The 22,003-nt window shown below is 54.2% G+C and overlaps 37 non-coding genes across 37 annotated transcripts; all 37 read right to left on the minus strand.

The window, feature by feature from the left end:
• Window positions 1-203: 203 nt before the first annotated feature.
• Trnae-cuc lies at window positions 204-275 on the minus strand. The gene has a single exon. It is a non-coding gene; the product is annotated as a tRNA-Glu (tRNA).
• A 445-nt stretch (window positions 276-720) lies between these two features.
• Trnal-uag lies at window positions 721-802 on the minus strand. The gene has a single exon. It is a non-coding gene; the product is annotated as a tRNA-Leu (tRNA).
• A 748-nt stretch (window positions 803-1,550) lies between these two features.
• On the minus strand, window positions 1,551-1,622 carry Trnah-gug. The gene has a single exon. It is a non-coding gene; the product is annotated as a tRNA-His (tRNA).
• A 374-nt stretch (window positions 1,623-1,996) lies between these two features.
• Trnae-cuc lies at window positions 1,997-2,068 on the minus strand. Its single transcript has one exon. It is a non-coding gene; the product is annotated as a tRNA-Glu (tRNA).
• A 444-nt stretch (window positions 2,069-2,512) lies between these two features.
• Trnal-uag lies at window positions 2,513-2,593 on the minus strand. The gene has a single exon. It is a non-coding gene; the product is annotated as a tRNA-Leu (tRNA).
• A 747-nt stretch (window positions 2,594-3,340) lies between these two features.
• On the minus strand, window positions 3,341-3,412 carry Trnah-gug. Its single transcript has one exon. It is a non-coding gene; the product is annotated as a tRNA-His (tRNA).
• A 374-nt stretch (window positions 3,413-3,786) lies between these two features.
• On the minus strand, window positions 3,787-3,858 carry Trnae-cuc. The gene has a single exon. It is a non-coding gene; the product is annotated as a tRNA-Glu (tRNA).
• Window positions 3,859-4,303: 445 nt separating this feature from the next.
• On the minus strand, window positions 4,304-4,385 carry Trnal-uag. The gene has a single exon. It is a non-coding gene; the product is annotated as a tRNA-Leu (tRNA).
• A 748-nt stretch (window positions 4,386-5,133) lies between these two features.
• Trnah-gug lies at window positions 5,134-5,204 on the minus strand. The gene has a single exon. It is a non-coding gene; the product is annotated as a tRNA-His (tRNA).
• A 374-nt stretch (window positions 5,205-5,578) lies between these two features.
• Window positions 5,579-5,650, minus strand: Trnae-cuc. Its single transcript has one exon. It is a non-coding gene; the product is annotated as a tRNA-Glu (tRNA).
• A 445-nt stretch (window positions 5,651-6,095) lies between these two features.
• Window positions 6,096-6,177, minus strand: Trnal-uag. Its single transcript has one exon. It is a non-coding gene; the product is annotated as a tRNA-Leu (tRNA).
• Window positions 6,178-6,924: 747 nt separating this feature from the next.
• On the minus strand, window positions 6,925-6,996 carry Trnah-gug. Its single transcript has one exon. It is a non-coding gene; the product is annotated as a tRNA-His (tRNA).
• A 374-nt stretch (window positions 6,997-7,370) lies between these two features.
• Trnae-cuc lies at window positions 7,371-7,442 on the minus strand. Its single transcript has one exon. It is a non-coding gene; the product is annotated as a tRNA-Glu (tRNA).
• Window positions 7,443-7,887: 445 nt separating this feature from the next.
• On the minus strand, window positions 7,888-7,969 carry Trnal-uag. Its single transcript has one exon. It is a non-coding gene; the product is annotated as a tRNA-Leu (tRNA).
• A 747-nt stretch (window positions 7,970-8,716) lies between these two features.
• On the minus strand, window positions 8,717-8,788 carry Trnah-gug. Its single transcript has one exon. It is a non-coding gene; the product is annotated as a tRNA-His (tRNA).
• A 374-nt stretch (window positions 8,789-9,162) lies between these two features.
• On the minus strand, window positions 9,163-9,234 carry Trnae-cuc. The gene has a single exon. It is a non-coding gene; the product is annotated as a tRNA-Glu (tRNA).
• A 445-nt stretch (window positions 9,235-9,679) lies between these two features.
• Window positions 9,680-9,761, minus strand: Trnal-uag. The gene has a single exon. It is a non-coding gene; the product is annotated as a tRNA-Leu (tRNA).
• Window positions 9,762-10,508: 747 nt separating this feature from the next.
• Window positions 10,509-10,580, minus strand: Trnah-gug. Its single transcript has one exon. It is a non-coding gene; the product is annotated as a tRNA-His (tRNA).
• Window positions 10,581-10,954: 374 nt separating this feature from the next.
• Trnae-cuc lies at window positions 10,955-11,026 on the minus strand. Its single transcript has one exon. It is a non-coding gene; the product is annotated as a tRNA-Glu (tRNA).
• Window positions 11,027-11,471: 445 nt separating this feature from the next.
• Window positions 11,472-11,553, minus strand: Trnal-uag. The gene has a single exon. It is a non-coding gene; the product is annotated as a tRNA-Leu (tRNA).
• Window positions 11,554-12,300: 747 nt separating this feature from the next.
• Window positions 12,301-12,372, minus strand: Trnah-gug. The gene has a single exon. It is a non-coding gene; the product is annotated as a tRNA-His (tRNA).
• A 374-nt stretch (window positions 12,373-12,746) lies between these two features.
• On the minus strand, window positions 12,747-12,818 carry Trnae-cuc. Its single transcript has one exon. It is a non-coding gene; the product is annotated as a tRNA-Glu (tRNA).
• Window positions 12,819-13,263: 445 nt separating this feature from the next.
• Window positions 13,264-13,345, minus strand: Trnal-uag. The gene has a single exon. It is a non-coding gene; the product is annotated as a tRNA-Leu (tRNA).
• Window positions 13,346-14,092: 747 nt separating this feature from the next.
• On the minus strand, window positions 14,093-14,164 carry Trnah-gug. The gene has a single exon. It is a non-coding gene; the product is annotated as a tRNA-His (tRNA).
• Window positions 14,165-14,538: 374 nt separating this feature from the next.
• On the minus strand, window positions 14,539-14,610 carry Trnae-cuc. Its single transcript has one exon. It is a non-coding gene; the product is annotated as a tRNA-Glu (tRNA).
• A 445-nt stretch (window positions 14,611-15,055) lies between these two features.
• Window positions 15,056-15,137, minus strand: Trnal-uag. The gene has a single exon. It is a non-coding gene; the product is annotated as a tRNA-Leu (tRNA).
• A 747-nt stretch (window positions 15,138-15,884) lies between these two features.
• Window positions 15,885-15,956, minus strand: Trnah-gug. The gene has a single exon. It is a non-coding gene; the product is annotated as a tRNA-His (tRNA).
• Window positions 15,957-16,330: 374 nt separating this feature from the next.
• Trnae-cuc lies at window positions 16,331-16,402 on the minus strand. Its single transcript has one exon. It is a non-coding gene; the product is annotated as a tRNA-Glu (tRNA).
• A 445-nt stretch (window positions 16,403-16,847) lies between these two features.
• Trnal-uag lies at window positions 16,848-16,929 on the minus strand. Its single transcript has one exon. It is a non-coding gene; the product is annotated as a tRNA-Leu (tRNA).
• A 747-nt stretch (window positions 16,930-17,676) lies between these two features.
• On the minus strand, window positions 17,677-17,748 carry Trnah-gug. Its single transcript has one exon. It is a non-coding gene; the product is annotated as a tRNA-His (tRNA).
• Window positions 17,749-18,122: 374 nt separating this feature from the next.
• Trnae-cuc lies at window positions 18,123-18,194 on the minus strand. The gene has a single exon. It is a non-coding gene; the product is annotated as a tRNA-Glu (tRNA).
• A 445-nt stretch (window positions 18,195-18,639) lies between these two features.
• On the minus strand, window positions 18,640-18,721 carry Trnal-uag. The gene has a single exon. It is a non-coding gene; the product is annotated as a tRNA-Leu (tRNA).
• A 747-nt stretch (window positions 18,722-19,468) lies between these two features.
• Window positions 19,469-19,540, minus strand: Trnah-gug. The gene has a single exon. It is a non-coding gene; the product is annotated as a tRNA-His (tRNA).
• Window positions 19,541-19,914: 374 nt separating this feature from the next.
• Trnae-cuc lies at window positions 19,915-19,986 on the minus strand. Its single transcript has one exon. It is a non-coding gene; the product is annotated as a tRNA-Glu (tRNA).
• Window positions 19,987-20,431: 445 nt separating this feature from the next.
• On the minus strand, window positions 20,432-20,513 carry Trnal-uag. The gene has a single exon. It is a non-coding gene; the product is annotated as a tRNA-Leu (tRNA).
• A 747-nt stretch (window positions 20,514-21,260) lies between these two features.
• Window positions 21,261-21,332, minus strand: Trnah-gug. The gene has a single exon. It is a non-coding gene; the product is annotated as a tRNA-His (tRNA).
• A 374-nt stretch (window positions 21,333-21,706) lies between these two features.
• On the minus strand, window positions 21,707-21,778 carry Trnae-cuc. The gene has a single exon. It is a non-coding gene; the product is annotated as a tRNA-Glu (tRNA).
• Between the last annotated feature and the right edge of the window lie 225 nt (window positions 21,779-22,003).

A 22,003-nucleotide genomic window follows, 5' to 3' on the forward strand; every position in this document is an offset into this window, starting at 1 on the left:
CACCTCCGTGCAATGTCTTGCAGTCCCCCAAGCCTCTTGACTACAGGTATGTGGCTGGATAACAAGTGGATAGACGCTTCATCTCTCTCGCCGTCAGGTGTTGCCGTGAATCATACTTAACGTAGCTTTCTGCACGCGTCAGCGTAGCGTCAGTCGAGCAAAGTCGAGACAAGTCGCATAAGAGGAGCAACAAAAACGCGCGATTCCGGTACCGGGAATCGAACCCGGGCCTCCTGGGTGAGAGCCAGGTATCCTAGCCACTAGACCACACCGGATAACGACGGCAGTGCTCTTTCCAGCGAACGCAGCAGCCACCCACGGTTAACTGACGACAACTGTAAAAAATCCGCTCTCTCGCGTTATAGAACGGCGTGCCCCGGACGCATTTCGGGGAGACGGACGCCAGCAATGATGAGAGCAAAAGGTGCCTACAAATCCTGTCGTTGCACCACGCACTGTTCTACGGCAATTCACCAAGCAGACGCTCACGCCTTGTTGTGCTGTTTCCTTTGCGGGCAATGAGTGCACCTGCCTTCGACACAGGAAACATTACACGTTTGGCAGGAGTGGGATTGGAACCCACGCCTCCGAAGAGAATGGTGCCTGAAACCAGCGCCTTAGACCGCTCGGCCACGCTACCTACACAACACGCGCGTCACAAGAGCTGCGTCCTACCCCACGAGAACACACCGCAACGGCACAAAAATGAGACGTAAAAAGTGGCAACGGTGGGATTCGAACCCACGCCTCCGAAGAGACTGGTGCCTAAAACCAGCGCCTTAGACCGCTCGGCCACGTTACCGTTGGAGCAGCAGCCGCAAAACGTTTCGTTTGTACTACAAAGATCACTTCGAAATGGAAGTATCTTGGCAATCGCCGTGCCATGTATTTCCACTGCTCTCCCACTGGAAGCGTCTCTTTAGGCCATCCACAGCAAGAAAAAGCCGTGCCCGCCGTATGGTAGCGACGCCACTTGTCTGTAGCTGTCGCAGTTAAGGAGACAGCGTCAAGAGACGTTTTCGTGCCGTGACCAGGTTTCGAACCTGGGCTTTCCGTAACCACTAAAGTATCGTAGCTGTAACTGTCAGGCGGAGCTAGAATGCTCCATGTATCAAACATATGTGAGCTCAAGGAGGTTACACTTGAAGAAAAAGCGGCAGCTTAACGCGATCACAGCAAAGCCCCCGGCAGCTACGGGATTCGAAACCGCGCCTACAGAGAGTCTGGTGCCTTAAACCAGCGCCTTAAAGCGCTCGGCCACGCTACATGCGCTGCTTGGTGCGCCAGTGTTCCTAGCATTTGTACAAACAGTGCACGCCACAGCTTCCGGTTCTGCTGGGACTGGCTGCTCATCCATCGCACTTCAAACAACTGCCCTTTTCGACTACAGAGAGCAGCGGACGTCTGCGCTCTAGGAGGCGACATTACGTGTTGGGGAATGAAGTGGTAGGGCAAACTGCGGCCTGCGGAACACGAGTGAAAAAATCAAGAGAGTACTGTCATTTCGAGTACTCGTCATTGCAACGGCAGCAAGGCAAAACTTTCAAAATTGCCGTGACCAGGATTCGAACCTGGGTTATTGCGGCCACAACGCAATGTCCTAACCACTAGACGATCACGGCCACGGACGCGCCCGCGAAAGCAGCTGCCTGTAATGCAAGTGGCGATACACAGCAGAGCCTAGGCCAAGGTGTACGCCACAGCAGTGTGAGACACGGTCTCCATCACATGTATACGAGCAAATGAACGTGCCTGCGCTGTCAGGACACTAACTACAGTGGTTAGCTGCATTCACCTCCGTGGCAATGTCTTGCAGTCCCCCAAGCCTCTTGACTACAGGTATGTGGCTGGATAACAAGTGGATAGACGCTTCATCTCTCTCGCCGTCAGGTGTTGCCGTGAATCATACTTAACGTAGCTTTCTGCACGCGTCAGCGTAGCGTCAGTCGAGCAAAGTCGAGACAAGTCGCATAAGAGGAGCAACAAAAACGCGCGATTCCGGTACCGGGAATCGAACCCGGGCCTCCTGGGTGAGAGCCAGGTATCCTAGCCACTAGACCACACCGGATAACGACGGCAGTGCTCTTTCCAGCGAACGCAGCAGCCACCCACGGTTAACTGACGACAACTGTAAAAAATCCGCTCTCTCGCGTTATAGAACGGCGTGCCCCGGACGCATTTCGGGGAGACGGACGCAGCAATGATGAGAGCAAAAGGTGCCTACAAATCCTGTCGTTGCACCACGCACTGTTCTACGGCAATTCACCAAGCAGACGCTCACGCCTTGTTGTGCTGTTTCCTTTGCGGGCAATGAGTGCACCTGCCTTCGACACAGGAAACATTACACGTTTGGCAGGAGTGGGATTGGAACCCACGCCTCCGAAGAGAATGGTGCCTGAAACCAGCGCCTTAGACCGCTCGGCCACGCTACCTACACAACACGCGCGTCACAAGAGCTGCGTCCTACCCCACGAGAACACACCGCAACGGCACAAAAATGAGACGTAAAAAGTGGCAACGGTGGATTCGAACCCACGCCTCCGAAGAGACTGGTGCCTAAAACCAGCGCCTTAGACCGCTCGGCCACGTTACCGTTGGAGCAGCAGCCGCAAAACGTTTCGTTTGTACTACAAAGATCACTTCGAAATGGAAGTATCTTGGCAATCGCCGTGCCATGTATTTCCACTGCTCTCCCACTGGAAGCGTCTCTTTAGGCCATCCACAGCAAGAAAAAGCCGTGCCCGCCGTATGGTAGCGACGCCACTTGTCTGTAGCTGTCGCAGTTAAGGAGACAGCGTCAAGAGACGTTTTCGTGCCGTGACCAGGTTTCGAACCTGGGCTTTCCGTAACCACTAAAGTATCGTAGCTGTAACTGTCAGGCGGAGCTAGAATGCTCCATGTATCAAACATATGTGAGCTCAAGGAGGTTACACTTGAAGAAAAAGCGGCAGCTTAACGCGATCACAGCAAAGCCCCCGGCAGCTACGGGATTCGAAACCGCGCCTACAGAGAGTCTGGTGCCTTAAACCAGCGCCTTAAAGCGCTCGGCCACGCTACATGCGCTGCTTGGTGCGCCAGTGTTCCTAGCATTTGTACAAACAGTGCACGCCACAGCTTCCGGTTCTGCTGGGACTGGCTGCTCATCCATCGCACTTCAAACAACTGCCCTTTTCGACTACAGAGAGCAGCGGACGTCTGCGCTCTAGGAGGCGACATTACGTGTTGGGGATGAAGTGGTAGGGCAAACTGCGGCCTGCGGAACACGAGTGAAAAAATCAAGAGAGTACTGTCATTTCGAGTACTCGTCATTGCAACGGCAGCAAGGCAAAACTTTCAAAATTGCCGTGACCAGGATTCGAACCTGGGTTATTGCGGCCACAACGCAATGTCCTAACCACTAGACGATCACGGCCACGGACGCGCCCGCGAAAGCAGCTGCCTGTAATGCAAGTGGCGATACACAGCAGAGCCTAGGCCAAGGTGTACGCCACAGCAGTGTGAGACACGGTCTCCATCACATGTATACGAGCAAATGAACGTGCCTGCGCTGTCAGGACACTAACTACAGTGGTTAGCTGCATTCACCTCCGTGGCAATGTCTTGCAGTCCCCCAAGCCTCTTGACTACAGGTATGTGGCTGGATAACAAGTGGATAGACGCTTCATCTCTCTCGCCGTCAGGTGTTGCCGTGAATCATACTTAACGTAGCTTTCTGCACGCGTCAGCGTAGCGTCAGTCGAGCAAAGTCGAGACAAGTCGCATAAGAGGAGCAACAAAAACGCGCGATTCCGGTACCGGGAATCGAACCCGGGCCTCCTGGGTGAGAGCCAGGTATCCTAGCCACTAGACCACACCGGATAACGACGGCAGTGCTCTTTCCAGCGAACGCAGCAGCCACCCACGGTTAACTGACGACAACTGTAAAAAATCCGCTCTCTCGCGTTATAGAACGGCGTGCCCCGGACGCATTTCGGGGAGACGGACGCCAGCAATGATGAGAGCAAAAGGTGCCTACAAATCCTGTCGTTGCACCACGCACTGTTCTACGGCAATTCACCAAGCAGACGCTCACGCCTTGTTGTGCTGTTTCCTTTGCGGGCAATGAGTGCACCTGCCTTCGACACAGGAAACATTACACGTTTGGCAGGAGTGGGATTGGAACCCACGCCTCCGAAGAGAATGGTGCCTGAAACCAGCGCCTTAGACCGCTCGGCCACGCTACCTACACAACACGCGCGTCACAAGAGCTGCGTCCTACCCCACGAGAACACACCGCAACGGCACAAAAATGAGACGTAAAAAGTGGCAACGGTGGGATTCGAACCCACGCCTCCGAAGAGACTGGTGCCTAAAACCAGCGCCTTAGACCGCTCGGCCACGTTACCGTTGGAGCAGCAGCCGCAAAACGTTTCGTTTGTACTACAAAGATCACTTCGAAATGGAAGTATCTTGGCAATCGCCGTGCCATGTATTTCCACTGCTCTCCCACTGGAAGCGTCTCTTTAGGCCATCCACAGCAAGAAAAAGCCGTGCCCGCCGTATGGTAGCGACGCCACTTGTCTGTAGCTGTCGCAGTTAAGGAGGACAGCGTCAAGAGACGTTTTCGTGCCGTGACCAGGTTTCGAACCTGGGCTTTCCGTAACCACTAAAGTATCGTAGCTGTAACTGTCAGGCGGAGCTAGAATGCTCCATGTATCAAACATATGTGAGCTCAAGGAGGTTACACTTGAAGAAAAAGCGGCAGCTTAACGCGATCACAGCAAAGCCCCCGGCAGCTACGGGATTCGAAACCGCGCCTACAGAGAGTCTGGTGCCTTAAACCAGCGCCTTAAAGCGCTCGGCCACGCTACATGCGCTGCTTGGTGCGCCAGTGTTCCTAGCATTTGTACAAACAGTGCACGCCACAGCTTCCGGTTCTGCTGGGACTGGCTGCTCATCCATCGCACTTCAAACAACTGCCCTTTTCGACTACAGAGAGCAGCGGACGTCTGCGCTCTAGGAGGCGACATTACGTGTTGGGGATGAAGTGGTAGGGCAAACTGCGGCCTGCGGAACACGAGTGAAAAAATCAAGAGAGTACTGTCATTTCGAGTACTCGTCATTGCAACGGCAGCAAGGCAAAACTTTCAAAATTGCCGTGACCAGGATTCGAACCTGGGTTATTGCGGCCACAACGCAATGTCCTAACACTAGACGATCACGGCCACGGACGCGCCCGCGAAAGCAGCTGCCTGTAATGCAAGTGGCGATACACAGCAGAGCCTAGGCCAAGGTGTACGCCACAGCAGTGTGAGACACGGTCTCCATCACATGTATACGAGCAAATGAACGTGCCTGCGCTGTCAGGACACTAACTACAGTGGTTAGCTGCATTCACCTCCGTGGCAATGTCTTGCAGTCCCCCAAGCCTCTTGACTACAGGTATGTGGCTGGATAACAAGTGGATAGACGCTTCATCTCTCTCGCCGTCAGGTGTTGCCGTGAATCATACTTAACGTAGCTTTCTGCACGCGTCAGCGTAGCGTCAGTCGAGCAAAGTCGAGACAAGTCGCATAAGAGGAGCAACAAAAACGCGCGATTCCGGTACCGGGAATCGAACCCGGGCCTCCTGGGTGAGAGCCAGGTATCCTAGCCACTAGACCACACCGGATAACGACGGCAGTGCTCTTTCCAGCGAACGCAGCAGCCACCCACGGTTAACTGACGACAACTGTAAAAAATCCGCTCTCTCGCGTTATAGAACGGCGTGCCCCGGACGCATTTCGGGGAGACGGACGCCAGCAATGATGAGAGCAAAAGGTGCCTACAAATCCTGTCGTTGCACCACGCACTGTTCTACGGCAATTCACCAAGCAGACGCTCACGCCTTGTTGTGCTGTTTCCTTTGCGGGCAATGAGTGCACCTGCCTTCGACACAGGAAACATTACACGTTTGGCAGGAGTGGGATTGGAACCCACGCCTCCGAAGAGAATGGTGCCTGAAACCAGCGCCTTAGACCGCTCGGCCACGCTACCTACACAACACGCGCGTCACAAGAGCTGCGTCCTACCCCACGAGAACACACCGCAACGGCACAAAAATGAGACGTAAAAAGTGGCAACGGTGGGATTCGAACCCACGCCTCCGAAGAGACTGGTGCCTAAAACCAGCGCCTTAGACCGCTCGGCCACGTTACCGTTGGAGCAGCAGCCGCAAAACGTTTCGTTTGTACTACAAAGATCACTTCGAAATGGAAGTATCTTGGCAATCGCCGTGCCATGTATTTCCACTGCTCTCCCACTGGAAGCGTCTCTTTAGGCCATCCACAGCAAGAAAAAGCCGTGCCCGCCGTATGGTAGCGACGCCACTTGTCTGTAGCTGTCGCAGTTAAGGAGACAGCGTCAAGAGACGTTTTCGTGCCGTGACCAGGTTTCGAACCTGGGCTTTCCGTAACCACTAAAGTATCGTAGCTGTAACTGTCAGGCGGAGCTAGAATGCTCCATGTATCAAACATATGTGAGCTCAAGGAGGTTACACTTGAAGAAAAAGCGGCAGCTTAACGCGATCACAGCAAAGCCCCCGGCAGCTACGGGATTCGAAACCGCGCCTACAGAGAGTCTGGTGCCTTAAACCAGCGCCTTAAAGCGCTCGGCCACGCTACATGCGCTGCTTGGTGCGCCAGTGTTCCTAGCATTTGTACAAACAGTGCACGCCACAGCTTCCGGTTCTGCTGGGACTGGCTGCTCATCCATCGCACTTCAAACAACTGCCCTTTTCGACTACAGAGAGCAGCGGACGTCTGCGCTCTAGGAGGCGACATTACGTGTTGGGGATGAAGTGGTAGGGCAAACTGCGGCCTGCGGAACACGAGTGAAAAAATCAAGAGAGTACTGTCATTTCGAGTACTCGTCATTGCAACGGCAGCAAGGCAAAACTTTCAAAATTGCCGTGACCAGGATTCGAACCTGGGTTATTGCGGCCACAACGCAATGTCCTAACCACTAGACGATCACGGCCACGGACGCGCCCGCGAAAGCAGCTGCCTGTAATGCAAGTGGCGATACACAGCAGAGCCTAGGCCAAGGTGTACGCCACAGCAGTGTGAGACACGGTCTCCATCACATGTATACGAGCAAATGAACGTGCCTGCGCTGTCAGGACACTAACTACAGTGGTTAGCTGCATTCACCTCCGTGGCAATGTCTTGCAGTCCCCCAAGCCTCTTGACTACAGGTATGTGGCTGGATAACAAGTGGATAGACGCTTCATCTCTCTCGCCGTCAGGTGTTGCCGTGAATCATACTTAACGTAGCTTTCTGCACGCGTCAGCGTAGCGTCAGTCGAGCAAAGTCGAGACAAGTCGCATAAGAGGAGCAACAAAAACGCGCGATTCCGGTACCGGGAATCGAACCCGGGCCTCCTGGGTGAGAGCCAGGTATCCTAGCCACTAGACCACACCGGATAACGACGGCAGTGCTCTTTCCAGCGAACGCAGCAGCCACCCACGGTTAACTGACGACAACTGTAAAAAATCCGCTCTCTCGCGTTATAGAACGGCGTGCCCCGGACGCATTTCGGGGAGACGGACGCCAGCAATGATGAGAGCAAAAGGTGCCTACAAATCCTGTCGTTGCACCACGCACTGTTCTACGGCAATTCACCAAGCAGACGCTCACGCCTTGTTGTGCTGTTTCCTTTGCGGGCAATGAGTGCACCTGCCTTCGACACAGGAAACATTACACGTTTGGCAGGAGTGGGATTGGAACCCACGCCTCCGAAGAGAATGGTGCCTGAAACCAGCGCCTTAGACCGCTCGGCCACGCTACCTACACAACACGCGCGTCACAAGAGCTGCGTCCTACCCCACGAGAACACACCGCAACGGCACAAAAATGAGACGTAAAAAGTGGCAACGGTGGGATTCGAACCCACGCCTCCGAAGAGACTGGTGCCTAAAACCAGCGCCTTAGACCGCTCGGCCACGTTACCGTTGGAGCAGCAGCCGCAAAACGTTTCGTTTGTACTACAAAGATCACTTCGAAATGGAAGTATCTTGGCAATCGCCGTGCCATGTATTTCCACTGCTCTCCCACTGGAAGCGTCTCTTTAGGCCATCCACAGCAAGAAAAAGCCGTGCCCGCCGTATGGTAGCGACGCCACTTGTCTGTAGCTGTCGCAGTTAAGGAGACAGCGTCAAGAGACGTTTTCGTGCCGTGACCAGGTTTCGAACCTGGGCTTTCCGTAACCACTAAAGTATCGTAGCTGTAACTGTCAGGCGGAGCTAGAATGCTCCATGTATCAAACATATGTGAGCTCAAGGAGGTTACACTTGAAGAAAAAGCGGCAGCTTAACGCGATCACAGCAAAGCCCCCGGCAGCTACGGGATTCGAAACCGCGCCTACAGAGAGTCTGGTGCCTTAAACCAGCGCCTTAAAGCGCTCGGCCACGCTACATGCGCTGCTTGGTGCGCCAGTGTTCCTAGCATTTGTACAAACAGTGCACGCCACAGCTTCCGGTTCTGCTGGGACTGGCTGCTCATCCATCGCACTTCAAACAACTGCCCTTTTCGACTACAGAGAGCAGCGGACGTCTGCGCTCTAGGAGGCGACATTACGTGTTGGGGATGAAGTGGTAGGGCAAACTGCGGCCTGCGGAACACGAGTGAAAAAATCAAGAGAGTACTGTCATTTCGAGTACTCGTCATTGCAACGGCAGCAAGGCAAAACTTTCAAAATTGCCGTGACCAGGATTCGAACCTGGGTTATTGCGGCCACAACGCAATGTCCTAACCACTAGACGATCACGGCCACGGACGCGCCCGCGAAAGCAGCTGCCTGTAATGCAAGTGGCGATACACAGCAGAGCCTAGGCCAAGGTGTACGCCACAGCAGTGTGAGACACGGTCTCCATCACATGTATACGAGCAAATGAACGTGCCTGCGCTGTCAGGACACTAACTACAGTGGTTAGCTGCATTCACCTCCGTGGCAATGTCTTGCAGTCCCCCAAGCCTCTTGACTACAGGTATGTGGCTGGATAACAAGTGGATAGACGCTTCATCTCTCTCGCCGTCAGGTGTTGCCGTGAATCATACTTAACGTAGCTTTCTGCACGCGTCAGCGTAGCGTCAGTCGAGCAAAGTCGAGACAAGTCGCATAAGAGGAGCAACAAAAACGCGCGATTCCGGTACCGGGAATCGAACCCGGGCCTCCTGGGTGAGAGCCAGGTATCCTAGCCACTAGACCACACCGGATAACGACGGCAGTGCTCTTTCCAGCGAACGCAGCAGCCACCCACGGTTAACTGACGACAACTGTAAAAAATCCGCTCTCTCGCGTTATAGAACGGCGTGCCCCGGACGCATTTCGGGGAGACGGACGCCAGCAATGATGAGAGCAAAAGGTGCCTACAAATCCTGTCGTTGCACCACGCACTGTTCTACGGCAATTCACCAAGCAGACGCTCACGCCTTGTTGTGCTGTTTCCTTTGCGGGCAATGAGTGCACCTGCCTTCGACACAGGAAACATTACACGTTTGGCAGGAGTGGGATTGGAACCCACGCCTCCGAAGAGAATGGTGCCTGAAACCAGCGCCTTAGACCGCTCGGCCACGCTACCTACACAACACGCGCGTCACAAGAGCTGCGTCCTACCCCACGAGAACACACCGCAACGGCACAAAAATGAGACGTAAAAAGTGGCAACGGTGGGATTCGAACCCACGCCTCCGAAGAGACTGGTGCCTAAAACCAGCGCCTTAGACCGCTCGGCCACGTTACCGTTGGAGCAGCAGCCGCAAAACGTTTCGTTTGTACTACAAAGATCACTTCGAAATGGAAGTATCTTGGCAATCGCCGTGCCATGTATTTCCACTGCTCTCCCACTGGAAGCGTCTCTTTAGGCCATCCACAGCAAGAAAAAGCCGTGCCCGCCGTATGGTAGCGACGCCACTTGTCTGTAGCTGTCGCAGTTAAGGAGACAGCGTCAAGAGACGTTTTCGTGCCGTGACCAGGTTTCGAACCTGGGCTTTCCGTAACCACTAAAGTATCGTAGCTGTAACTGTCAGGCGGAGCTAGAATGCTCCATGTATCAAACATATGTGAGCTCAAGGAGGTTACACTTGAAGAAAAAGCGGCAGCTTAACGCGATCACAGCAAAGCCCCCGGCAGCTACGGGATTCGAAACCGCGCCTACAGAGAGTCTGGTGCCTTAAACCAGCGCCTTAAAGCGCTCGGCCACGCTACATGCGCTGCTTGGTGCGCCAGTGTTCCTAGCATTTGTACAAACAGTGCACGCCACAGCTTCCGGTTCTGCTGGGACTGGCTGCTCATCCATCGCACTTCAAACAACTGCCCTTTTCGACTACAGAGAGCAGCGGACGTCTGCGCTCTAGGAGGCGACATTACGTGTTGGGGATGAAGTGGTAGGGCAAACTGCGGCCTGCGGAACACGAGTGAAAAAATCAAGAGAGTACTGTCATTTCGAGTACTCGTCATTGCAACGGCAGCAAGGCAAAACTTTCAAAATTGCCGTGACCAGGATTCGAACCTGGGTTATTGCGGCCACAACGCAATGTCCTAACCACTAGACGATCACGGCCACGGACGCGCCCGCGAAAGCAGCTGCCTGTAATGCAAGTGGCGATACACAGCAGAGCCTAGGCCAAGGTGTACGCCACAGCAGTGTGAGACACGGTCTCCATCACATGTATACGAGCAAATGAACGTGCCTGCGCTGTCAGGACACTAACTACAGTGGTTAGCTGCATTCACCTCCGTGGCAATGTCTTGCAGTCCCCCAAGCCTCTTGACTACAGGTATGTGGCTGGATAACAAGTGGATAGACGCTTCATCTCTCTCGCCGTCAGGTGTTGCCGTGAATCATACTTAACGTAGCTTTCTGCACGCGTCAGCGTAGCGTCAGTCGAGCAAAGTCGAGACAAGTCGCATAAGAGGAGCAACAAAAACGCGCGATTCCGGTACCGGGAATCGAACCCGGGCCTCCTGGGTGAGAGCCAGGTATCCTAGCCACTAGACCACACCGGATAACGACGGCAGTGCTCTTTCCAGCGAACGCAGCAGCCACCCACGGTTAACTGACGACAACTGTAAAAAATCCGCTCTCTCGCGTTATAGAACGGCGTGCCCCGGACGCATTTCGGGGAGACGGACGCCAGCAATGATGAGAGCAAAAGGTGCCTACAAATCCTGTCGTTGCACCACGCACTGTTCTACGGCAATTCACCAAGCAGACGCTCACGCCTTGTTGTGCTGTTTCCTTTGCGGGCAATGAGTGCACCTGCCTTCGACACAGGAAACATTACACGTTTGGCAGGAGTGGGATTGGAACCCACGCCTCCGAAGAGAATGGTGCCTGAAACCAGCGCCTTAGACCGCTCGGCCACGCTACCTACACAACACGCGCGTCACAAGAGCTGCGTCCTACCCCACGAGAACACACCGCAACGGCACAAAAATGAGACGTAAAAAGTGGCAACGGTGGGATTCGAACCCACGCCTCCGAAGAGACTGGTGCCTAAAACCAGCGCCTTAGACCGCTCGGCCACGTTACCGTTGGAGCAGCAGCCGCAAAACGTTTCGTTTGTACTACAAAGATCACTTCGAAATGGAAGTATCTTGGCAATCGCCGTGCCATGTATTTCCACTGCTCTCCCACTGGAAGCGTCTCTTTAGGCCATCCACAGCAAGAAAAAGCCGTGCCCGCCGTATGGTAGCGACGCCACTTGTCTGTAGCTGTCGCAGTTAAGGAGACAGCGTCAAGAGACGTTTTCGTGCCGTGACCAGGTTTCGAACCTGGGCTTTCCGTAACCACTAAAGTATCGTAGCTGTAACTGTCAGGCGGAGCTAGAATGCTCCATGTATCAAACATATGTGAGCTCAAGGAGGTTACACTTGAAGAAAAAGCGGCAGCTTAACGCGATCACAGCAAAGCCCCCGGCAGCTACGGGATTCGAAACCGCGCCTACAGAGAGTCTGGTGCCTTAAACCAGCGCCTTAAAGCGCTCGGCCACGCTACATGCGCTGCTTGGTGCGCCAGTGTTCCTAGCATTTGTACAAACAGTGCACGCCACAGCTTCCGGTTCTGCTGGGACTGGCTGCTCATCCATCGCACTTCAAACAACTGCCCTTTTCGACTACAGAGAGCAGCGGACGTCTGCGCTCTAGGAGGCGACATTACGTGTTGGGGATGAAGTGGTAGGGCAAACTGCGGCCTGCGGAACACGAGTGAAAAAATCAAGAGAGTACTGTCATTTCGAGTACTCGTCATTGCAACGGCAGCAAGGCAAAACTTTCAAAATTGCCGTGACCAGGATTCGAACCTGGGTTATTGCGGCCACAACGCAATGTCCTAACCACTAGACGATCACGGCCACGGACGCGCCCGCGAAAGCAGCTGCCTGTAATGCAAGTGGCGATACACAGCAGAGCCTAGGCCAAGGTGTACGCCACAGCAGTGTGAGACACGGTCTCCATCACATGTATACGAGCAAATGAACGTGCCTGCGCTGTCAGGACACTAACTACAGTGGTTAGCTGCATTCACCTCCGTGGCAATGTCTTGCAGTCCCCCAAGCCTCTTGACTACAGGTATGTGGCTGGATAACAAGTGGATAGACGCTTCATCTCTCTCGCCGTCAGGTGTTGCCGTGAATCATACTTAACGTAGCTTTCTGCACGCGTCAGCGTAGCGTCAGTCGAGCAAAGTCGAGACAAGTCGCATAAGAGGAGCAACAAAAACGCGCGATTCCGGTACCGGGAATCGAACCCGGGCCTCCTGGGTGAGAGCCAGGTATCCTAGCCACTAGACCACACCGGATAACGACGGCAGTGCTCTTTCCAGCGAACGCAGCAGCCACCCACGGTTAACTGACGACAACTGTAAAAAATCCGCTCTCTCGCGTTATAGAACGGCGTGCCCCGGACGCATTTCGGGGAGACGGACGCCAGCAATGATGAGAGCAAAAGGTGCCTACAAATCCTGTCGTTGCACCACGCACTGTTCTACGGCAATTCACCAAGCAGACGCTCACGCCTTGTTGTGCTGTTTCCTTTGCGGGCAATGAGTGCACCTGCCTTCGACACAGGAAACATTACACGTTTGGCAGGAGTGGGATTGGAACCCACGCCTCCGAAGAGAATGGTGCCTGAAACCAGCGCCTTAGACCGCTCGGCCACGCTACCTACACAACACGCGCGTCACAAGAGCTGCGTCCTACCCCACGAGAACACACCGCAACGGCACAAAAATGAGACGTAAAAAGTGGCAACGGTGGGATTCGAACCCACGCCTCCGAAGAGACTGGTGCCTAAAACCAGCGCCTTAGACCGCTCGGCCACGTTACCGTTGGAGCAGCAGCCGCAAAACGTTTCGTTTGTACTACAAAGATCACTTCGAAATGGAAGTATCTTGGCAATCGCCGTGCCATGTATTTCCACTGCTCTCCCACTGGAAGCGTCTCTTTAGGCCATCCACAGCAAGAAAAAGCCGTGCCCGCCGTATGGTAGCGACGCCACTTGTCTGTAGCTGTCGCAGTTAAGGAGACAGCGTCAAGAGACGTTTTCGTGCCGTGACCAGGTTTCGAACCTGGGCTTTCCGTAACCACTAAAGTATCGTAGCTGTAACTGTCAGGCGGAGCTAGAATGCTCCATGTATCAAACATATGTGAGCTCAAGGAGGTTACACTTGAAGAAAAAGCGGCAGCTTAACGCGATCACAGCAAAGCCCCCGGCAGCTACGGGATTCGAAACCGCGCCTACAGAGAGTCTGGTGCCTTAAACCAGCGCCTTAAAGCGCTCGGCCACGCTACATGCGCTGCTTGGTGCGCCAGTGTTCCTAGCATTTGTACAAACAGTGCACGCCACAGCTTCCGGTTCTGCTGGGACTGGCTGCTCATCCATCGCACTTCAAACAACTGCCCTTTTCGACTACAGAGAGCAGCGGACGTCTGCGCTCTAGGAGGCGACATTACGTGTTGGGGATGAAGTGGTAGGGCAAACTGCGGCCTGCGGAACACGAGTGAAAAAATCAAGAGAGTACTGTCATTTCGAGTACTCGTCATTGCAACGGCAGCAAGGCAAAACTTTCAAAATTGCCGTGACCAGGATTCGAACCTGGGTTATTGCGGCCACAACGCAATGTCCTAACCACTAGACGATCACGGCCACGGACGCGCCCGCGAAAGCAGCTGCCTGTAATGCAAGTGGCGATACACAGCAGAGCCTAGGCCAAGGTGTACGCCACAGCAGTGTGAGACACGGTCTCCATCACATGTATACGAGCAAATGAACGTGCCTGCGCTGTCAGGACACTAACTACAGTGGTTAGCTGCATTCACCTCCGTGGCAATGTCTTGCAGTCCCCCAAGCCTCTTGACTACAGGTATGTGGCTGGATAACAAGTGGATAGACGCTTCATCTCTCTCGCCGTCAGGTGTTGCCGTGAATCATACTTAACGTAGCTTTCTGCACGCGTCAGCGTAGCGTCAGTCGAGCAAAGTCGAGACAAGTCGCATAAGAGGAGCAACAAAAACGCGCGATTCCGGTACCGGGAATCGAACCCGGGCCTCCTGGGTGAGAGCCAGGTATCCTAGCCACTAGACCACACCGGATAACGACGGCAGTGCTCTTTCCAGCGAACGCAGCAGCCACCCACGGTTAACTGACGACAACTGTAAAAAATCCGCTCTCTCGCGTTATAGAACGGCGTGCCCCGGACGCATTTCGGGGAGACGGACGCCAGCAATGATGAGAGCAAAAGGTGCCTACAAATCCTGTCGTTGCACCACGCACTGTTCTACGGCAATTCACCAAGCAGACGCTCACGCCTTGTTGTGCTGTTTCCTTTGCGGGCAATGAGTGCACCTGCCTTCGACACAGGAAACATTACACGTTTGGCAGGAGTGGGATTGGAACCCACGCCTCCGAAGAGAATGGTGCCTGAAACCAGCGCCTTAGACCGCTCGGCCACGCTACCTACACAACACGCGCGTCACAAGAGCTGCGTCCTACCCCACGAGAACACACCGCAACGGCACAAAAATGAGACGTAAAAAGTGGCAACGGTGGGATTCGAACCCACGCCTCCGAAGAGACTGGTGCCTAAAACCAGCGCCTTAGACCGCTCGGCCACGTTACCGTTGGAGCAGCAGCCGCAAAACGTTTCGTTTGTACTACAAAGATCACTTCGAAATGGAAGTATCTTGGCAATCGCCGTGCCATGTATTTCCACTGCTCTCCCACTGGAAGCGTCTCTTTAGGCCATCCACAGCAAGAAAAAGCCGTGCCCGCCGTATGGTAGCGACGCCACTTGTCTGTAGCTGTCGCAGTTAAGGAGACAGCGTCAAGAGACGTTTTCGTGCCGTGACCAGGTTTCGAACCTGGGCTTTCCGTAACCACTAAAGTATCGTAGCTGTAACTGTCAGGCGGAGCTAGAATGCTCCATGTATCAAACATATGTGAGCTCAAGGAGGTTACACTTGAAGAAAAAGCGGCAGCTTAACGCGATCACAGCAAAGCCCCCGGCAGCTACGGGATTCGAAACCGCGCCTACAGAGAGTCTGGTGCCTTAAACCAGCGCCTTAAAGCGCTCGGCCACGCTACATGCGCTGCTTGGTGCGCCAGTGTTCCTAGCATTTGTACAAACAGTGCACGCCACAGCTTCCGGTTCTGCTGGGACTGGCTGCTCATCCATCGCACTTCAAACAACTGCCCTTTTCGACTACAGAGAGCAGCGGACGTCTGCGCTCTAGGAGGCGACATTACGTGTTGGGGATGAAGTGGTAGGGCAAACTGCGGCCTGCGGAACACGAGTGAAAAAATCAAGAGAGTACTGTCATTTCGAGTACTCGTCATTGCAACGGCAGCAAGGCAAAACTTTCAAAATTGCCGTGACCAGGATTCGAACCTGGGTTATTGCGGCCACAACGCAATGTCCTAACCACTAGACGATCACGGCCACGGACGCGCCCGCGAAAGCAGCTGCCTGTAATGCAAGTGGCGATACACAGCAGAGCCTAGGCCAAGGTGTACGCCACAGCAGTGTGAGACACGGTCTCCATCACATGTATACGAGCAAATGAACGTGCCTGCGCTGTCAGGACACTAACTACAGTGGTTAGCTGCATTCACCTCCGTGGCAATGTCTTGCAGTCCCCCAAGCCTCTTGACTACAGGTATGTGGCTGGATAACAAGTGGATAGACGCTTCATCTCTCTCGCCGTCAGGTGTTGCCGTGAATCATACTTAACGTAGCTTTCTGCACGCGTCAGCGTAGCGTCAGTCGAGCAAAGTCGAGACAAGTCGCATAAGAGGAGCAACAAAAACGCGCGATTCCGGTACCGGGAATCGAACCCGGGCCTCCTGGGTGAGAGCCAGGTATCCTAGCCACTAGACCACACCGGATAACGACGGCAGTGCTCTTTCCAGCGAACGCAGCAGCCACCCACGGTTAACTGACGACAACTGTAAAAAATCCGCTCTCTCGCGTTATAGAACGGCGTGCCCCGGACGCATTTCGGGGAGACGGACGCCAGCAATGATGAGAGCAAAAGGTGCCTACAAATCCTGTCGTTGCACCACGCACTGTTCTACGGCAATTCACCAAGCAGACGCTCACGCCTTGTTGTGCTGTTTCCTTTGCGGGCAATGAGTGCACCTGCCTTCGACACAGGAAACATTACACGTTTGGCAGGAGTGGGATTGGAACCCACGCCTCCGAAGAGAATGGTGCCTGAAACCAGCGCCTTAGACCGCTCGGCCACGCTACCTACACAACACGCGCGTCACAAGAGCTGCGTCCTACCCCACGAGAACACACCGCAACGGCACAAAAATGAGACGTAAAAAGTGGCAACGGTGGGATTCGAACCCACGCCTCCGAAGAGACTGGTGCCTAAAACCAGCGCCTTAGACCGCTCGGCCACGTTACCGTTGGAGCAGCAGCCGCAAAACGTTTCGTTTGTACTACAAAGATCACTTCGAAATGGAAGTATCTTGGCAATCGCCGTGCCATGTATTTCCACTGCTCTCCCACTGGAAGCGTCTCTTTAGGCCATCCACAGCAAGAAAAAGCCGTGCCCGCCGTATGGTAGCGACGCCACTTGTCTGTAGCTGTCGCAGTTAAGGAGACAGCGTCAAGAGACGTTTTCGTGCCGTGACCAGGTTTCGAACCTGGGCTTTCCGTAACCACTAAAGTATCGTAGCTGTAACTGTCAGGCGGAGCTAGAATGCTCCATGTATCAAACATATGTGAGCTCAAGGAGGTTACACTTGAAGAAAAAGCGGCAGCTTAACGCGATCACAGCAAAGCCCCCGGCAGCTACGGGATTCGAAACCGCGCCTACAGAGAGTCTGGTGCCTTAAACCAGCGCCTTAAAGCGCTCGGCCACGCTACATGCGCTGCTTGGTGCGCCAGTGTTCCTAGCATTTGTACAAACAGTGCACGCCACAGCTTCCGGTTCTGCTGGGACTGGCTGCTCATCCATCGCACTTCAAACAACTGCCCTTTTCGACTACAGAGAGCAGCGGACGTCTGCGCTCTAGGAGGCGACATTACGTGTTGGGGATGAAGTGGTAGGGCAAACTGCGGCCTGCGGAACACGAGTGAAAAAATCAAGAGAGTACTGTCATTTCGAGTACTCGTCATTGCAACGGCAGCAAGGCAAAACTTTCAAAATTGCCGTGACCAGGATTCGAACCTGGGTTATTGCGGCCACAACGCAATGTCCTAACCACTAGACGATCACGGCCACGGACGCGCCCGCGAAAGCAGCTGCCTGTAATGCAAGTGGCGATACACAGCAGAGCCTAGGCCAAGGTGTACGCCACAGCAGTGTGAGACACGGTCTCCATCACATGTATACGAGCAAATGAACGTGCCTGCGCTGTCAGGACACTAACTACAGTGGTTAGCTGCATTCACCTCCGTGGCAATGTCTTGCAGTCCCCCAAGCCTCTTGACTACAGGTATGTGGCTGGATAACAAGTGGATAGACGCTTCATCTCTCTCGCCGTCAGGTGTTGCCGTGAATCATACTTAACGTAGCTTTCTGCACGCGTCAGCGTAGCGTCAGTCGAGCAAAGTCGAGACAAGTCGCATAAGAGGAGCAACAAAAACGCGCGATTCCGGTACCGGGAATCGAACCCGGGCCTCCTGGGTGAGAGCCAGGTATCCTAGCCACTAGACCACACCGGATAACGACGGCAGTGCTCTTTCCAGCGAACGCAGCAGCCACCCACGGTTAACTGACGACAACTGTAAAAAATCCGCTCTCTCGCGTTATAGAACGGCGTGCCCCGGACGCATTTCGGGGAGACGGACGCCAGCAATGATGAGAGCAAAAGGTGCCTACAAATCCTGTCGTTGCACCACGCACTGTTCTACGGCAATTCACCAAGCAGACGCTCACGCCTTGTTGTGCTGTTTCCTTTGCGGGCAATGAGTGCACCTGCCTTCGACACAGGAAACATTACACGTTTGGCAGGAGTGGGATTGGAACCCACGCCTCCGAAGAGAATGGTGCCTGAAACCAGCGCCTTAGACCGCTCGGCCACGCTACCTACACAACACGCGCGTCACAAGAGCTGCGTCCTACCCCACGAGAACACACCGCAACGGCACAAAAATGAGACGTAAAAAGTGGCAACGGTGGGATTCGAACCCACGCCTCCGAAGAGACTGGTGCCTAAAACCAGCGCCTTAGACCGCTCGGCCACGTTACCGTTGGAGCAGCAGCCGCAAAACGTTTCGTTTGTACTACAAAGATCACTTCGAAATGGAAGTATCTTGGCAATCGCCGTGCCATGTATTTCCACTGCTCTCCCACTGGAAGCGTCTCTTTAGGCCATCCACAGCAAGAAAAAGCCGTGCCCGCCGTATGGTAGCGACGCCACTTGTCTGTAGCTGTCGCAGTTAAGGAGACAGCGTCAAGAGACGTTTTCGTGCCGTGACCAGGTTTCGAACCTGGGCTTTCCGTAACCACTAAAGTATCGTAGCTGTAACTGTCAGGCGGAGCTAGAATGCTCCATGTATCAAACATATGTGAGCTCAAGGAGGTTACACTTGAAGAAAAAGCGGCAGCTTAACGCGATCACAGCAAAGCCCCCGGCAGCTACGGGATTCGAAACCGCGCCTACAGAGAGTCTGGTGCCTTAAACCAGCGCCTTAAAGCGCTCGGCCACGCTACATGCGCTGCTTGGTGCGCCAGTGTTCCTAGCATTTGTACAAACAGTGCACGCCACAGCTTCCGGTTCTGCTGGGACTGGCTGCTCATCCATCGCACTTCAAACAACTGCCCTTTTCGACTACAGAGAGCAGCGGACGTCTGCGCTCTAGGAGGCGACATTACGTGTTGGGGATGAAGTGGTAGGGCAAACTGCGGCCTGCGGAACACGAGTGAAAAAATCAAGAGAGTACTGTCATTTCGAGTACTCGTCATTGCAACGGCAGCAAGGCAAAACTTTCAAAATTGCCGTGACCAGGATTCGAACCTGGGTTATTGCGGCCACAACGCAATGTCCTAACCACTAGACGATCACGGCCACGGACGCGCCCGCGAAAGCAGCTGCCTGTAATGCAAGTGGCGATACACAGCAGAGCCTAGGCCAAGGTGTACGCCACAGCAGTGTGAGACACGGTCTCCATCACATGTATACGAGCAAATGAACGTGCCTGCGCTGTCAGGACACTAACTACAGTGGTTAGCTGCATTCACCTCCGTGGCAATGTCTTGCAGTCCCCCAAGCCTCTTGACTACAGGTATGTGGCTGGATAACAAGTGGATAGACGCTTCATCTCTCTCGCCGTCAGGTGTTGCCGTGAATCATACTTAACGTAGCTTTCTGCACGCGTCAGCGTAGCGTCAGTCGAGCAAAGTCGAGACAAGTCGCATAAGAGGAGCAACAAAAACGCGCGATTCCGGTACCGGGAATCGAACCCGGGCCTCCTGGGTGAGAGCCAGGTATCCTAGCCACTAGACCACACCGGATAACGACGGCAGTGCTCTTTCCAGCGAACGCAGCAGCCACCCACGGTTAACTGACGACAACTGTAAAAAATCCGCTCTCTCGCGTTATAGAACGGCGTGCCCCGGACGCATTTCGGGGAGACGGACGCCAGCAATGATGAGAGCAAAAGGTGCCTACAAATCCTGTCGTTGCACCACGCACTGTTCTACGGCAATTCACCAAGCAGACGCTCACGCCTTGTTGTGCTGTTTCCTTTGCGGGCAATGAGTGCACCTGCCTTCGACACAGGAAACATTACACGTTTGGCAGGAGTGGGATTGGAACCCACGCCTCCGAAGAGAATGGTGCCTGAAACCAGCGCCTTAGACCGCTCGGCCACGCTACCTACACAACACGCGCGTCACAAGAGCTGCGTCCTACCCCACGAGAACACACCGCAACGGCACAAAAATGAGACGTAAAAAGTGGCAACGGTGGGATTCGAACCCACGCCTCCGAAGAGACTGGTGCCTAAAACCAGCGCCTTAGACCGCTCGGCCACGTTACCGTTGGAGCAGCAGCCGCAAAACGTTTCGTTTGTACTACAAAGATCACTTCGAAATGGAAGTATCTTGGCAATCGCCGTGCCATGTATTTCCACTGCTCTCCCACTGGAAGCGTCTCTTTAGGCCATCCACAGCAAGAAAAAGCCGTGCCCGCCGTATGGTAGCGACGCCACTTGTCTGTAGCTGTCGCAGTTAAGGAGACAGCGTCAAGAGACGTTTTCGTGCCGTGACCAGGTTTCGAACCTGGGCTTTCCGTAACCACTAAAGTATCGTAGCTGTAACTGTCAGGCGGAGCTAGAATGCTCCATGTATCAAACATATGTGAGCTCAAGGAGGTTACACTTGAAGAAAAAGCGGCAGCTTAACGCGATCACAGCAAAGCCCCCGGCAGCTACGGGATTCGAAACCGCGCCTACAGAGAGTCTGGTGCCTTAAACCAGCGCCTTAAAGCGCTCGGCCACGCTACATGCGCTGCTTGGTGCGCCAGTGTTCCTAGCATTTGTACAAACAGTGCACGCCACAGCTTCCGGTTCTGCTGGGACTGGCTGCTCATCCATCGCACTTCAAACAACTGCCCTTTTCGACTACAGAGAGCAGCGGACGTCTGCGCTCTAGGAGGCGACATTACGTGTTGGGGATGAAGTGGTAGGGCAAACTGCGGCCTGCGGAACACGAGTGAAAAAATCAAGAGAGTACTGTCATTTCGAGTACTCGTCATTGCAACGGCAGCAAGGCAAAACTTTCAAAATTGCCGTGACCAGGATTCGAACCTGGGTTATTGCGGCCACAACGCAATGTCCTAACCACTAGACGATCACGGCCACGGACGCGCCCGCGAAAGCAGCTGCCTGTAATGCAAGTGGCGATACACAGCAGAGCCTAGGCCAAGGTGTACGCCACAGCAGTGTGAGACACGGTCTCCATCACATGTATACGAGCAAATGAACGTGCCTGCGCTGTCAGGACACTAACTACAGTGGTTAGCTGCATTCACCTCCGTGGCAATGTCTTGCAGTCCCCCAAGCCTCTTGACTACAGGTATGTGGCTGGATAACAAGTGGATAGACGCTTCATCTCTCTCGCCGTCAGGTGTTGCCGTGAATCATACTTAACGTAGCTTTCTGCACGCGTCAGCGTAGCGTCAGTCGAGCAAAGTCGAGACAAGTCGCATAAGAGGAGCAACAAAAACGCGCGATTCCGGTACCGGGAATCGAACCCGGGCCTCCTGGGTGAGAGCCAGGTATCCTAGCCACTAGACCACACCGGATAACGACGGCAGTGCTCTTTCCAGCGAACGCAGCAGCCACCCACGGTTAACTGACGACAACTGTAAAAAATCCGCTCTCTCGCGTTATAGAACGGCGTGCCCCGGACGCATTTCGGGGAGACGGACGCCAGCAATGATGAGAGCAAAAGGTGCCTACAAATCCTGTCGTTGCACCACGCACTGTTCTACGGCAATTCACCAAGCAGACGCTCACGCCTTGTTGTG

The sequence above is a fragment of the Schistocerca piceifrons genome, unplaced genomic scaffold (assembly GCF_021461385.2).
Source record: "Schistocerca piceifrons isolate TAMUIC-IGC-003096 unplaced genomic scaffold, iqSchPice1.1 HiC_scaffold_315, whole genome shotgun sequence".
Classification (NCBI taxonomy): domain Eukaryota; kingdom Metazoa; phylum Arthropoda; class Insecta; order Orthoptera; family Acrididae; genus Schistocerca; species Schistocerca piceifrons.